The sequence below is a fragment of the Rutidosis leptorrhynchoides genome, chromosome 4 (assembly GCF_046630445.1).
Source record: "Rutidosis leptorrhynchoides isolate AG116_Rl617_1_P2 chromosome 4, CSIRO_AGI_Rlap_v1, whole genome shotgun sequence".
Classification (NCBI taxonomy): Eukaryota; Viridiplantae; Streptophyta; class Magnoliopsida; order Asterales; family Asteraceae; genus Rutidosis; species Rutidosis leptorrhynchoides.
This window is the reverse complement of record NC_092336.1, coordinates 252,771,207-252,787,130: the sequence shown is the minus strand read 5'-3', so window position 1 is coordinate 252,787,130 and position 15,924 is coordinate 252,771,207.

Here is a 15,924-nt window from a genome sequence, read left to right as displayed (position 1 = left end):
TGGGACGGTACTTCTCGTTCATCAAGTGCTTGAATGCTGACCACGGTAGTGCGTACGCATCGTCTTGTCCCACTTGCTCTAGATAGGTATTCCACCATGTTAACGCAGAACCTGTGAAGGTATGCGTAGCGTACTTTACTTTGTCCTCTTCAGTACACTTACTTATGGCAAACACCGATTCGACCTTCTCGGTCCACCGTTTCAATCCGATCGGTCCTTCGGTTCCATCAAATTCCAAAGGTTTGCAGGCAGTGAATTCTTTGTAGGTGCATCCTACACGATTTCCTGTACTGCTAGATCCAAGGTTATTGTTGGTATGTAGCGCAGCCTGTACTGCGGCTATGTTTGAAGCTAGAAAAGTACGGAATTCCTCTTCATTCATATTCACGGTGTGTCGAGTAGTCGGTGCCATTTCCTTCAAAATAGTCAAATGGAACAAGTTAATCATACAGAATATTAAGAGTAGTTAATAGTATTTCGTAGCATAATATGAACTCATTTATAAAAGCTTTTTCTTCATATTAGCGTTTTATAAGTTTAAATTCGGGTAGTACCTACCCGTTAAGTTCATACTTAGTAGCTAATATACAATTCAACTACTACAATTCTATATGAAAAACTGATTATAATAATATTTCGCGTTCAAACTTTTATACAATATTTTACAAACTTACAATACCGCTTATTTTACATAAAGCATGAAATATAGCACACAATAACTTTGATACAAGATAGTTGTGAAGATAATTCTAGCTAGTACACAAGTCGTTCAGCAAAGGCAATAAAGACACGTAATTCATACGTCCAGAAACAAGTCATGCATTCTGGTTTTACTAGGACTACTTCCCATCCTTGGTCTTGTGGAACATAACCGTTATGGCCGTTGATAAGACAGCGTGTTGTAACGTCGTCAAAGGGACGAGGGTTACGTAATGTCCAACAGTCCCGTAACAATCTAAAAACCTCATTTCTTACCTCCATTACCGACTCCGTCACTTGTGGGAATGTTTTGTTTAATAGTTGTAGCCCGATGTTCTTGTTCTCACTTTGGTGAGAAGCGAACATTACTAATCCGTAAGCATAACATGCTTCTTTATGTTGCATGTTAGCCGCTTTTTCTAAATCATGAAGTCCAATATTCGGATATATTGAGTCAAAATAATTTCTTAACCCATTGCGTAAAATAGCATTTGGGTTCCCCGCAATATATGCGTCAAAGTAAACACATCGTAACTTATGGATTTCCCAATGTGATATCCCCCATCTTTCGAACGAAATCCTTTTATAAACCAAGGCATTCTTGGAACGTTCTTCGAATGTCTTACAAACTGATCTCGCCTTAAATAGTTGTGCCGAAGAATTCTGACCGACTCTAGATAAGATTTCATCAATCATGTCTCCGGATAGGTCTCTTAAAATATTAGGTTGTCTATCCATTTTGTGTTTTTATACTGTAAAATAGACAAGAGTTAGATTCATAAAAAAATACTTATTAATACAAGCAATTTTTACATATATCATAAAGCATAAGCACACTATATTACATATATTACACCACACGAATACAACTATCTTATTCTGACTCGCTTGTTTCTTCTTCTTCGGTTTTGGTTCGTTTTGCCAAGTTTCTAGGGATATATGATGTTCCCCTAATACGAGCCGTCGTTTTTCACATTGGTTTAGAAAAACCTGGTGGTTTAGAGGTTCCCGGGTCATTGTTACAACTTAAGGACTTCGGGGGTTGACGATACATATAAAGTTCATCGGGGTTGGAATTAGATTTCTCTATTTTTATGCCCTTTCCCTTATTATTTTCTTTTGCCTTTTTAAATTCAGTTGGGGTAATTTCTATAACATCATCGGAATTCTCGTCAGAATCCGATTCATCGGAGAATTGGTAATCCTCCCAATATTTTGCTTCCTTAGCGGAAACACCATTGACCATAATTAACCTTGGTCGGTTGGTTGAGGATTTTCTTTTACTTAACCGTTTTATTATTTCCCCCACCGGTTCTATTTCTTCATCCGGTTCCGATTCTTCTTCCGGTTCCGATTCTTCTTCTGGTTCCGACTCTTCTTCCGGTTCCTCTTCGGGAACTTGTGAATCAGTCCACGAATCATTCCAATTTACATTTGACTCTTCATTATTATTAGGTGAGTCAATGGGACTTGTTCTAGAGGTAGACATCTATCACATAATATCAAACGCGTTAAGAGATTAATATATCACATAATATTCACATGTTAAAAATATATAGTTTCCAACAAAATTTGTTAAGCAATCATTTTCAAGTAAACACGGTCGAAGTCCAGACTCACTAATGCATCCTAACAAACTCGATAAGACACACTAATGCAAAATTCTGGTTCTCTAAGACCAACGCTCGGATACCAACTGAAATGTCCCGTTCTTATTGATTAAAAACGTTCCATATTAATTGATTTCCTTGCGAGGTTTTGACCTCTATATGAGACGTTTTTCAAAGACTGAATTCATTTTTAAAACAAACCATAACCTTTATTTCATAGATAAAGGTTTTAAAAAGCTTTACGTAGATTATCAAATAATGATAATCTAAAATATCCTGTTTACACACGACCATTACATAATGGTTTACAATACAAATATGTTACAACAAAATAAGTTTCTTGAATGCAGTTTTTACACAATATCATACAAGCATGGACTCCAAATCTCGTCCTTATTTAAGTATGCGACAGCGGAAGCTCTTAATAATCACCTGAGAATAAACATGCTTAAAACGTCAACAAAAATGTTGGTGAGTTATAGGTTTAACCTATATATATCAAATCATAATAATAGATCACAAGATTTCATATTTCAATACACATCCCATACATAGAGATAAAAATCATTCATATGGTGAACACCTGGTAACCGACATTAACAAGATGCATATATAAGAATATCCCCATCATTCCGGGACACCCTTCGGATATGATATAAATTTCGAAGTACTAAAGCATCCGGTACTTTGGATGGGGTTTGTTAGGCCGAATAGATCTATCTTTAGGATTCGCGTCAATTAGGGTGTCTGTTCCCTAATTCTTAGATTACCAGACTTAATAAAAAGGGGCATATTCGATTTCGATAATTCAACCATAGAATGTAGTTTCACGTACTTGTGTCTATTTTGTAAATCATTTATAAAACTTGCATGTATTCTCATCCCAAAAATATTAGATTTTAAAAGTGGGACTATAACTCACATTCACAGATTTTTACTTCGTCGGGAAGTAAGACTTGGCCACTGGTTGATTCACGAACCTATAACAATATATACATATATATCAAAGTATGTTCAAAATATATTTACAACACTTTTAATATATTTTGATGTTTTAAGTTTATTAAGTCAGCTGTCCTCGTTAGTAACCTACAACTAGTTGTCCACAGTTAGATGTACAGAAATAAATTGATAAATATTATCTTGAATCAATCCACGACCCAGTGTATACATATCTCAGTATTGATCACAACTCAAACTATATATATTTTGGAATCAACCTCAACCCTGTATAGCTAACTCCAACATTCACATATAGAGTGTCTATGGTTGTTCCGAAATATATATAGATGTGTCGACATGATAGGTTGAAACATTGTATATGAAATGTCCCGTTCTTATTGATTAAAAACGTTCCATATTAATTGATTTCGTTGCGAGGTTTTGACCTCTATATGAGACGTTTTTCAAAGACTGCATTCATTTTTAAAACAAACCATAACCTTTATTTCATAAATAAAGGTTTAAAAAGCTTTACGTAGATTATCAAATAATGATAATCTAAAATATCCTGTTTACACACGACCATTACATAATGGTTTACAATACAAATATGTTACATCGAAATCAGTTTCTTGAATGCAGTTTTTACACAATATCATACAAACATGGACTCCAAATCTTGTCCTTATTTTAGTATGCAACAGCGGAAGCTCTTAATATTCACCTGAGAATAAACATGCTTTAAACGTCAACAAAAATGTTGGTGAGTTATAGGTTTAACCTATATATATCAAATCGTAACAATAGACCACAAGATTTCATATTTCAATACACATCCCATACATAGAGATAAAAATCATTCATATGGTGAACACCTGGTAACCGACAATAACAAGATGCATATATAAGAATATCCCCATCATTCCGGGACACCCTTCGGATATGATATAAATTTCGAAGTACTAAAGCATCCGGTACTTTGGATGGGGTTTGTTAGGCCCAATAGATCTATCTTTAGGATTCGCGTCAATTAGGGTGTCTGTTCCCTAATTCTTAGATTACCAGACTTAATAAAAAGGGGCATATTCGATTTCGATAATTCAACCATAGAATGTAGTTTCACGTACTTGTGTCTATTTTGTAAATCATTTATAAAACCTGCATGTATTCTCATCCCAAAAATATTAGATTTTAAAAGTGGGACTATAACTCACTTTCACAGATTTTTACTTCGTCGGGAAGTAAGACTTGGCCACTGGTTGATTCACGAACCTATAACAATATATACATATATATCAAAGTATGTTCAAAATATATTTACAACACTTTTAATATATTTTCATGTTTTAAGTTTATTAAGTCAGCTGTCCTCGTTAGTAACCTACAACTAGTTGTCCACAGTTAGATGTACAGAAATAAATCGATAAATATTATCTTGAATCAATCCACGACCCAGTGTATACGTATCTCAGTATTGATCACAACTCAAACTATATATATTTTGGAATCAACCTCAACCCTGTATAGCTAACTCCAACATTCACATATAGAGTGTCTATGGTTGTTCCGAAATATATATAGATGTGTCGACATGATAGGTCGAAACATTGTATACGTGTCTATGGTATCTCAAGATTACATAATATACAATACAAGTTGATTAAGTTATGGTTGGAATAGATTTGTTACCAATTTTCACGTAGCTAAAATGAGAAAAATTATCCAATCTTGTTTTACCCATAACTTCTTCATTTTAAATCCGTTTTGAGTGAATCAAATTGCTATGGTTTCATATTGAACTCTATTTTATGAATCTAAACAGAAAAGTATAGGTTTATAGTCGGAAAAATAAGTTACAAGTCGTTTTTGTAAAGGTAGTCATTTCAGTCGAAAGAACGACGTCTAGATGACCATTTTAGAAAACATACTTTCACTTTGAGTTTAATCATAATTTTTGGATATAGTTTCATGTTCATAATAAAAATCATTTTCTCAGAATAACAACTTTAAAATCAAATTTTATCATAGTTTTTAATTAACTAACCCAAAACAGCCCGCGGTGTTACTACGACGGCGTAAATCCGGTTTTACGGTGTTTTTCGTGTTTCCAGGTTTTAAATCATTAAGTTAGCATATCATATAGATATATAACATGTGTTTAGTTGATTTTAAAAGTCAAGTTAGAAGGATTAACTTTTGTTTGCGAACAAGTTTAGAATTAACTAAACTATGTTCTAGTGATTACAAGTTTAAACCTTCGAATAAGATAGCTTTATATGTATGAATCGAATGATGTTATGAACATCATTACTACCTTAAGTTCCTTGGATAAACCTATTGGAAAAGAGAAAAATGGATCTAGCTTCAATGGATCCTTGGATGGCTCGAAGTTCTTGAAGCAGAATCATGACACGAAAACAAGTTCAAGTAAGATCATCACTTGAAATAAGATTGTTATAGTTATAGAAATTGAACCAAAGTTTGAATATGATTATTACCTTGTATTAGAATGATAACCTACTGTAAGAAACAAAGATTTCTTGAGGTTGGATGATCACCTTACAAGATTGGAAGTGAGCTAGCAAACTTGAAAGTATTCTTGATTTTATGAAACTAGAACTTTTGGAATTTATGAAGAACACTTAGAACTTGAAGATAGAACTTGAGAGAGATCAATTAGATGAAGAAAATTGAAGAATGAAAGTGTTTGTAGGTGTTTTTGGTCGTTGGTGTATGGATTAGATATAAAGGATATGTAATTTTGTTTTCATGTAAATAAGTCATGAATGATTACTCATATTTTTGTAATTTTATGAGATATTTCATGCTAGTTGCCAAATGATGGTTCCCACATGTGTTAGGTGACTCACATGGGCTGCTAAGAGCTGATCATTGGAGTGTATATACCAATAGTACATACATCTAAAAGCTGTGTATTGTACGAGTACGAATACGGGTGCATACGAGTAGAATTGTTGATGAAACTGAACGAGGATGTAATTGTAAGCATTTTTGTTAAGTAGAAGTATTTTGATAAGTGTATTGAAGTCTTTCAAAAGTGTATAAATACATATTAAAAGACTACATGTATATACATTTTAACTGAGTCGTTAAGTCATCGTTAGTCGTTACATGTAAGTGTTGTTTTGAAACCTTTAGGTTAACGATCTTGTTAAATGTTGTTAACCCAATGTTTATAATATCAAATGAGATTTTAAATTATTATATTATCATGATATTATCATGTATGAATATCTCTTAATAGGATATATATACATTAAATGTCTTTACAACGATAATCGTTACATATATGTCTCGTTTAAAAATCATTAAGTTAGTAGTCTTGTTTTTACATATGTAGTTCATTGTTAATATACTTTATGATATGTTTTCTTATCATAGTATCATGTTAACTATATATATATATCCATATATATGTCATCATATAGTTTTTACAAGTTTTAACGTTCGTGAATCACCGATCAACTTGGGTGGTCAATTGTCTATATGAAACATATTTCAATTAATCAAGTCTTAACAAGTTTGATTGCTTAACATGTTGGAAACATTTAATCATGTAAATATCAATCTCAATTAATATATATAAACATGGAAAAGTTCGGGTCACTACAGTACCTACCCGTTAAATAAATTTCGTCCCGAAATTTTAAGCTGTTGAAGGTGTTGACGAATCTTCTGGAAATAGATGCGGGTATTTCTTCTTCATCTGATCTTCACGCTCCCAGGTGAACTCGGGTCCTCTACGAGCATTCCATCGAACCTTAACAATTGGTATCTTGTTTTGCTTAAGTCTTTTAACCTCACGATCCATTATTTCGACGGGTTCTTCGATGAATTGAAGTTTTTCGTTGATTTGGATTTCATCTAACGGAATAGTGAGATCTTTTTTAGCAAAACATTTCTTTAAATTCGAGACGTGGAAAGTGTTATGTACAGCCGCGAGTTGTTGAGGTAACTCTAGTCGGTAAGCTACTGGTCCGACACGATCAATAATCTTGAATGGTCCAATATACCTTGGATTTAATTTCCCTCGTTTACCAAATCGAACAACGCCTTTCCAAGGTGCAACTTTAAGCATGACCATCTCTCCAATTTCAAATTCTATATCTTTTCTTTTAATATCAGCGTAGCTCTTTTGTCGACTTTGGGCGGTTTTCAACCGTTGTTGAATTTGGATGATCTTCTCGGTAGTTTCTTGTATAATCTCCGGACCCGTAATCTGTCTATCCCCCACTTCACTCCAACAAATCGGAGACCTGCACTTTCTACCATAAAGTGCTTCAAACGGTGCCATCTCAATGCTTGAATGGTAGCTGTTGTTGTAGGAAAATTCTGCTAACGGTAGATGTCGATCCCAACTGTTTCCGAAATCAATAACACATGCTCGTAGCATGTCTTCAAGCGTTTGTATCGTCCTTTCGCTCTGCCCATCAGTTTGTGGATGATAGGCAGTACTCATGTCTAGACGAGTTCCTAATGCTTGCTGTAATGTCTGCCAGAATCTTGAAATAAATCTGCCATCCCTATCAGAGATAATAGAGATTGGTATTCCATGTCTGGAGACGACTTCCTTCAAATACAGTCGTGCTAACTTCTCCATCTTGTCATCTTCTCTTATTGGTAGGAAGTGTGCTGATTTGGTGAGACGATCAACTATTACCCAAATAGTATCAAAACCACTTGAAGTCCTTGGCAATTTAGTGATGAAATCCATGGTAATGTTTTCCCATTTCCATTCCGGGATTTCGGGTTGTTGAAGTAGACCTGATGGTTTCTGATGCTCAGCTTTGACCTTAGAACACGTCAAACATTCTCCTACGTATTTAGCAACATCGGCTTTCATACCCGGCCACCAAAAATGTTTCTTGAGATCCTTGTACATCTTCCCCGTTCCAGGATGTATTGAGTATCTGGTTTTATGAGCTTCTCTAAGTACCATTTCTCTCATATCTCCAAATTTTGGTACCCAAATCCTTTCAGCCCTATACCGGGTTCCGTCTTCCCGAATATTAAGATGCTTCTCCGATCCTTTGGGTATTTCATCCTTTAAATTTCCCTCTTTTAAAACTCCTTGTTGCGCCTCCTTTATTTGAGTAGTAAGGTTATTATGAATCATTATATTCATAGATTTTACTCGAATGGGTTCTCTGTCCTTCCTGCTCAAGGCATCGGCTACCACATTTGCCTTCCCCGGGTGGTAACGAATCTCAAAGTCGTAATCATTCAATAATTCAATCCACCTACGCTGCCTCATATTCAGTTGTTTCTGATTAAATATGTGTTGAAGACTTTTGTGGTCGGTATATATAATACTTTTGACCCCATATAAGTAGTGCCTCCAAGTCTTTAATGCAAAAACAACCGCGCCTAATTCCAAATCATGCGTCGTATAATTTTGTTCGTGAATCTTCAATTGTCTAGACGCATAAGCAATCACCTTCGTTCGTTGAATTAATACACAACCGAGACCTTGCTTTGATGCATCACAATAAATCACAAAATCATCATTCCCTTCAGGCAATGACAATATAGGTGCCGTAGTTAGCTTTTTCTTCAATAACTGAAACGCTTTCTCTTGTTCATCATTCCATTCAAATTTCTTCCCTTTATGCGTTAATGCAGTCAAGGGTTTTGCTATTCTGGAAAAGTCTTGGATGAACCTTCTGTAGTAACCAGCTAGTCCTAAAAACTGGCGTATGTGTTTCGGAGTTTTCGGGGTTTCCCACTTTTCAACAGTTTCTATCTTTGCCGGATCCACCTTAATACCTTCTTTGTTCACTATGTGACCGAGGAATTGAACTTCTTCCAACCAAAATGCACACTTTGAAAACTTAGCGTACAATTCTTCCTTCCTCAATACTTCTAACACCTTTCTCAAATGTTCACCGTGTTCTTGGTTATTCTTTGAGTAAATAAGTATGTCATCAATGAAAACAATGACAAACTTGTCAAGGTATGGTCCACACACTCGGTTCATAAGGTCCATGAACACAGCTGGTGCATTAGTTAAACCAAACGGCATGACCATAAACTCGTAATGACCGTAACGTGTTCTGAAAGCAGTCTTTGGAATATCATCTTCTTTCACCCGCATTTGATGATACCCGGAACGTAAGTCAATCTTTGAATAAACAGACGAGCCTTGTAGTTGATCAAATAAGTCGTCGATTCTCGGTAGTGGGTAGCGGTTCTTGATGGTAAGTTTGTTCAACTCTCGGTAGTCGATACACAACCTGAATGTACCATCTTTCTTCTTGACAAACAAAACAGGAGCTCCCCACGGTGATGTGCTTGGTCGAATGAAACCACGCTCTAAAAGTTCTTGTAATTGGCTTTGCAGTTCTTTCATCTCGCTGGGTGCGAGTCTGTAAGGAGCACGAGCTATTGGTGCAGCTCCTGGTACAAGATCTATTTGAAATTCAACGGATCGATGTGGGGGTAATCCTGGTAATTCTTTCGGAAATACATCGGGAAATTCTTTTGCAATGGGAACATCATTGATGCTCTTTTCTTCAGTTTGTACTTTCTCGACGTGTGCTAGAACAGCATAGCAACCTTTTCTTATTAGTTTTTGTGCCTTCAAATTACTAATAAGATGTAGCTTCGTGTTGCCCTTTTCTCAGTACACCATTAAGGGTTTTCCTTTTTCTCGTATAATGCGAATTGCATTTTTGTAACAAACGATCTCCGCTTTCACTTCTTTCAACCAGTCCATACCGATTATCACATCAAAACTCCCTAACTCTACTGGTATCAAATCAATCTTAAATGTTTCGCTAACCAGTTTAATTTCTCTATTCCGACATATATTATCTGCTGAAATTAATTTACCATTTGCTAATTCGAGTAAAAATTTACTATCCAAAGGCGTCAATGGACAACTTAATTTAGCACAAAAATCTCTACTCATATAGCTTCTATCCGCACCCGAATCAAATAAAACGTAAGCAGATTTATTGTCAATAAGAAACGTACCCGTAACAAGCTCCGGGTCTTCCTGTGCCTCTACCGCATTAATATTGAAAACTCTTCCACGTCCTTGTCCATTCGTGTTCTCCTGGTTCGGGCAATTTCTAATAATGTGGCCTGGTTTTCCACATTTATAACAAACTACATTGGCATAACTTGCTCCGACACTACTTGCTCCGCCATTACTCGTTCCGACACCATTTGTTCCTTTCGTTCTATTAACCCCTGGTCCGTAGACCTCACACTTCGCCGCGCTATGACCATTTCTTTTACACTTGTTGCAAAATTTGGTGCAGAACCCCGAGTGATTCTTTTCACACCTTTGGCATAGCTGCTTCTGATTGTTGTTGTTGTTGCGGTTATTATTGTTGTTGGGATGATTGTTGTAGTTGCTGTTGTTGTTGTTGTTGTTGTTGTTGTTGGGCCGTTTATTGTAGTTGCGATTGATGTTGCGATTGTTGGGATAATTGTTGCGATTATTGTTGTAATTGCTGTTGTTGTTGTATTGGTGATTCTTATCACCGTTTTCCTCCCACTTTCTTTTGACTTGCTTCACATTGGCCTCTTCAGCAGTCTGTTCTTTAATTCTTTCTTCAATCTGGTTCACTAGTTTGTGAGCCATTCTACATGCCTGTTGTATGGAGGCGGGCTCGTGTGAACTTATATCTTCTTGGATTCTTTCCGGTAATCCTTTCACAAACGCGTCGATCTTCTCTTCCTCATCTTCGAATGCTCCCGGACACAATAGGCACAATTCTGTGAATCGTCTTTCGTACGTGGTAATATCAAATCCTTGGGTTCGTAACCCTCTAAGTTCTGTCTTGAGCTTATTGACCTCGGTTCTGGGACGGTACTTCTCGTTCATCAAGTGCTTGAATGCTGACCACGGTAGTGCGTACGCATCGTCTTGTCCCACTTGCTCTAGATAGGTATTCCACCATGTTAACGCAGAACTTGTGAAGGTATGCGTAGCGTACTTCACTTTGTCCTCTTCAGTACACTTACTTATGGCAAACACCGATTCAACCTTCTCGGTCCACCGTTTCAATCCGATCGGTCCTTCGGTTCCATCAAATTCCAAAGGTTTGCAGGCAGTGAATTCTTTGTAGGTGCATCCTACACGATTTCCTGTACTGCTAGATCCAAGGTTATTGTTGGTATGTAGCGCAGCCTGTACTGCAGCTATGTTTAAAGCTAGAAAAGTACGGAATTCCTCTTCATTCATATTCACGGTGTGTCGAGTAGTCGGTGCCATTTCCTTCAAAATAGTTAAATGGAACAAGTTAATCATACAGAATATTAAGAGTAGTTAATAGTATTTCGTAGCATAATATGAACTCATTTATAAAAGCTTTTTCTTCATATTAGCGTTTTATAAGTTTAAATTCGGGTAGTACCTACCCGTTAAGTTCATACTTATTAGCTAATATACAATTCAACTACTACAATTCTATATGAAAAACTGATTAAAATAATATTTCGCGTTCAAACTTTTATACAATATTTTACAAACTTACAATACCGCTTATTTTACATAAAGCATGAAATATAGCACACAATAACTTTGATACAAGATAGTTGTGAAGACAATTCTAGCTAGTACACAAGTCGTTCAGCAAAGGCAATAAAGACACGTAATTCATACGTCCAGAAACAAGTCATGCATTCTGGTTTTACTAGGACTACTTCCCATCCTTGGTCTTGTGCAACATAACCGTTATGGCCGTTGATAAGACAGCGTGTTGTAATGTCATCAAAGGGACGTGGGTTACGTAATGTCCAACAGTCCCGTAATAATCTAAAAACCTCATTTCTTACCCCAATTACCGACTCCGTCACTTGTGGAAACGTTTTGTTTAATAGTTGTAGCCCGATGTTCTTGTTCTCACTTTGGTGAGAAGCGAACATTACTAATCCGTAAGCATAACATGCTTCTTTATGTTGCATGTTAGCCGCTTTTTCTAAATCACGAAGTCCAATATTCGGATATATTGAGTCAAAATAATTTCTTAACCCGTTGCGTAAAATAGCATTTGGGTTCCCCGCAATATATGCGTCAAAGTAAACACATCGTAACTTATGGGTTTCCCAATGTGATATCCCCCATCTTTCAAACGAAAGTCTCTTATAAACCAAGACATTCTTGGAACGTTCTTCGAATGTCTTACAAACTAATCTCGCCTTAAATAGTTGTGCCGAAGAATTCTGGCCGACTCTAGACAAGATTTCATCAATCATGTCTCCGGGTAGGTCTCTTAAAATATTGGGTTGTCTATCTATTTTGTGTTTTTAAACTGTAAAATAGACAAGAGTTAGATTCATAAAAAAATACTTATTAATACAAGCAATTTTTACATATATCATAAAGCATAAGAACACTATATTACATATATTACACCACACGAATACAACTATCTTATTCCGACTCGCTCGTTTCTTCTTCTTCGATTTTGGTTCGTTTTGCCAAGTTTCTAGGGATATATGATGTTCCCCTAATACGAGCCGTCGTTGTCCACATTGGTTTAGAAAAACCTGGTGGTTTAGAGGTTCCCGGGTCATTGTTACAACTTAAGGACTTCGGGGGTTGACGATACATATAAAGTTCATCGGGGTTGGAATTAGATTTCTCTATTTTTATGCCCTTTCCCTTATTATTTTCTTTTGCCTTTTTAAATTCAGTTGGGGTAATTTCTATAACATCATCGGAATTCTCGTCGGAATCCGATTCATCGGAGAATTGGTAATCCTCCCAATATTTTGCTTCCTTGGCGGAAACACCATTGACCATAATTAACTTTGGTCGGTTGGTTGAGGATTTTCTTTTACTTAACCGTTTTATTATTTCCCCCACCGGTTCTATTTCTTCATCCGGTTCCGATTCTTCTTCCGGTTCCGATTCTTCTTCCGGTTCCGACTCTTCTTCCGGTTCCGATTCTTCTTCCGGTTCTGACTCTTCTTCCGGTTCCTCTTCGGGAACTTGTGAATCAGTCCACAAATCATTCCAATTTACATTTGACTCTTCATTATTATTAGGTGAGTCAATGGGACTTGTTCTAGAGGTAGACATCTATCACATAATATCAAACACGTTAAGAGATTAATATATCACATAATATTCATATGTTAAAAATATATAGTTTCCAACAAAAATGTTAAGCAATCATTTTTAAAGAAAACACGGTCGAAGTCCAGACTCACTAATGCATCCTAACAAACTCGATAAGACACACTAATGCAAATTTTCTGGTTCTCTAAGACCAACGCTCGGATACCAACTGAAATGTCCCGTTCTTATTGATTAAAAACGTTCCATATTAATTGATTTCGTTGCGAGGTTTTAACCTCTATATGAGACGTTTTTCAAAGACTGCATTCATTTTTAAAACAAACCATAACCTTTATTTCATAAATAAAGGTTTAAAAAGCTTTACGTAGATTATCAAATAATGATAATCTAAAATATCCTGTTTACACACGACCATTACATAATGGTTTACAATACAAATATGTTACATCGAAATCAGTTTCTTGAATGCAGTTTTTACACAATATCATACAAACATGGACTCCAAATCTTGTCCTTATTTTAGTATGCAACAGCGGAAGCTCTTAATATTCACCTGAGAATAAACATGCTTTAAACGTCAACAAAAATGTTGGTGAGTTATAGGTTTAACCTATATATATCAAATCGTAACAATAGACCACAAGATTTCATATTTCAATACACATCCCATACATAGAGATAAAAATCATTCATATGGTGAACACCTGGTAACCGACAATAACAAGATGCATATATAAGAATATCCCCATCATTCCGGGACACCCTTCGGATATGATATAAATTTCGAAGTACTAAAGCATCCGGTACTTTGGATGGGGTTTGTTAGGCCCAATAGATCTATCTTTAGGATTCGCGTCAATTAGGGTGTCTGTTCCCTAATTCTTAGATTACCAGACTTAATAAAAAGGGGCATATTCGATTTCGATAATTCAACCATAGAATGTAGTTTCACGTACTTGTGTCTATTTTGTAAATCATTTATAAAACCTGCATGTATTCTCATCCCAAAAATATTAGATTTTAAAAGTGGGACTATAACTCACTTTCACAGATTTTTACTTCGTCGGGAAGTAAGACTTGGCCACTGGTTGATTCACGAACCTATAACAATATATACATATATATCAAAGTATGTTCAAAATATATTTACAACACTTTTAATATATTTTCATGTTTTAAGTTTATTAAGTCAGCTGTCCTCGTTAGTAACCTACAACTAGTTGTCCACAGTTAGATGTACAGAAATAAATCGATAAATATTATCTTGAATCAATCCACGACCCAGTGTATACGTATCTCAGTATTGATCACAACTCAAACTATATATATTTTGGAATCAACCTCAACCCTGTATAGCTAACTCCAACATTCACATATAGAGTGTCTATGGTTGTTCCGAAATATATATAGATGTGTCGACATGATAGGTCGAAACATTGTATACGTGTCTATGGTATCTCAAGATTACATAATATACAATACAAGTTGATTAAGTTATGGTTGGAATAGATTTGTTACCAATTTTCACGTAGCTAAAATGAGAAAAATTATCCAATCTTGTTTTACCCATAACTTCTTCATTTTAAATCCGTTTTGAGTGAATCAAATTGCTATGGTTTCATATTGAACTCTATTTTATGAATCTAAACAGAAAAGTATAGGTTTATAGTCGGAAAAATAAGTTACAAGTCGTTTTTGTAAAGGTAGTCATTTCAGTCGAAAGAACGACGTCTAGATGACCATTTTAGAAAACATACTTTCACTTTGAGTTTAATCATAATTTTTGGATATAGTTTCATGTTCATAATAAAAATCATTTTCTCAGAATAACAACTTTAAAATCAAATTTTATCATAGTTTTTAATTAACTAACCCAAAACAGCCCGCGGTGTTACTACGACGGCGTAAATCCGGTTTTACGGTGTTTTTCGTGTTTCCAGGTTTTAAATCATTAAGTTAGCATATCATATAGATATATAACATGTGTTTAGTTGATTTTAAAAGTCAAGTTAGAAGGATTAACTTTTGTTTGCGAACAAGTTTAGAATTAACTAAACTATGTTCTAGTGATTACAAGTTTAAACCTTCGAATAAGATAGCTTTATATGTATGAATCGAATGATGTTATGAACATCATTACTACCTTAAGTTCCTTGGATAAACCTACTGGAAAAGAGAAAAATGGATCTAGCTTCAATGGATCCTTGGATGGCTCGAAGTTCTTGAAGCAGAATCATGACACGAAAACAAGTTCAAGTAAGATCATCACTTGAAATAAGATTGTTATAGTTATAGAAATTGAACCAAAGTTTGAATATGATTATTACCTTGTATTAGAATGATAACCTACTGTAAGAAACAAAGATTTCTTGAGGTTGGATGATCACCTTACAAGATTGGAAGTGAGCTAGCAAACTTGAAAGTATTCTTGATTTTATGAAACTAGAACTTTTGGAATTTATGAAGAACACTTAGAACTTGAAGATAGAACTTGAGAGAGATCAATTAGATGAAGAAAATTGAAGAATGAAAGTGTTTGTAGGTGTTTTTGGTCGTTGGTGTATGGATTAGATATAAAGGATATGTAATTTTGTTTTCATGTAAATAAGTCATGAA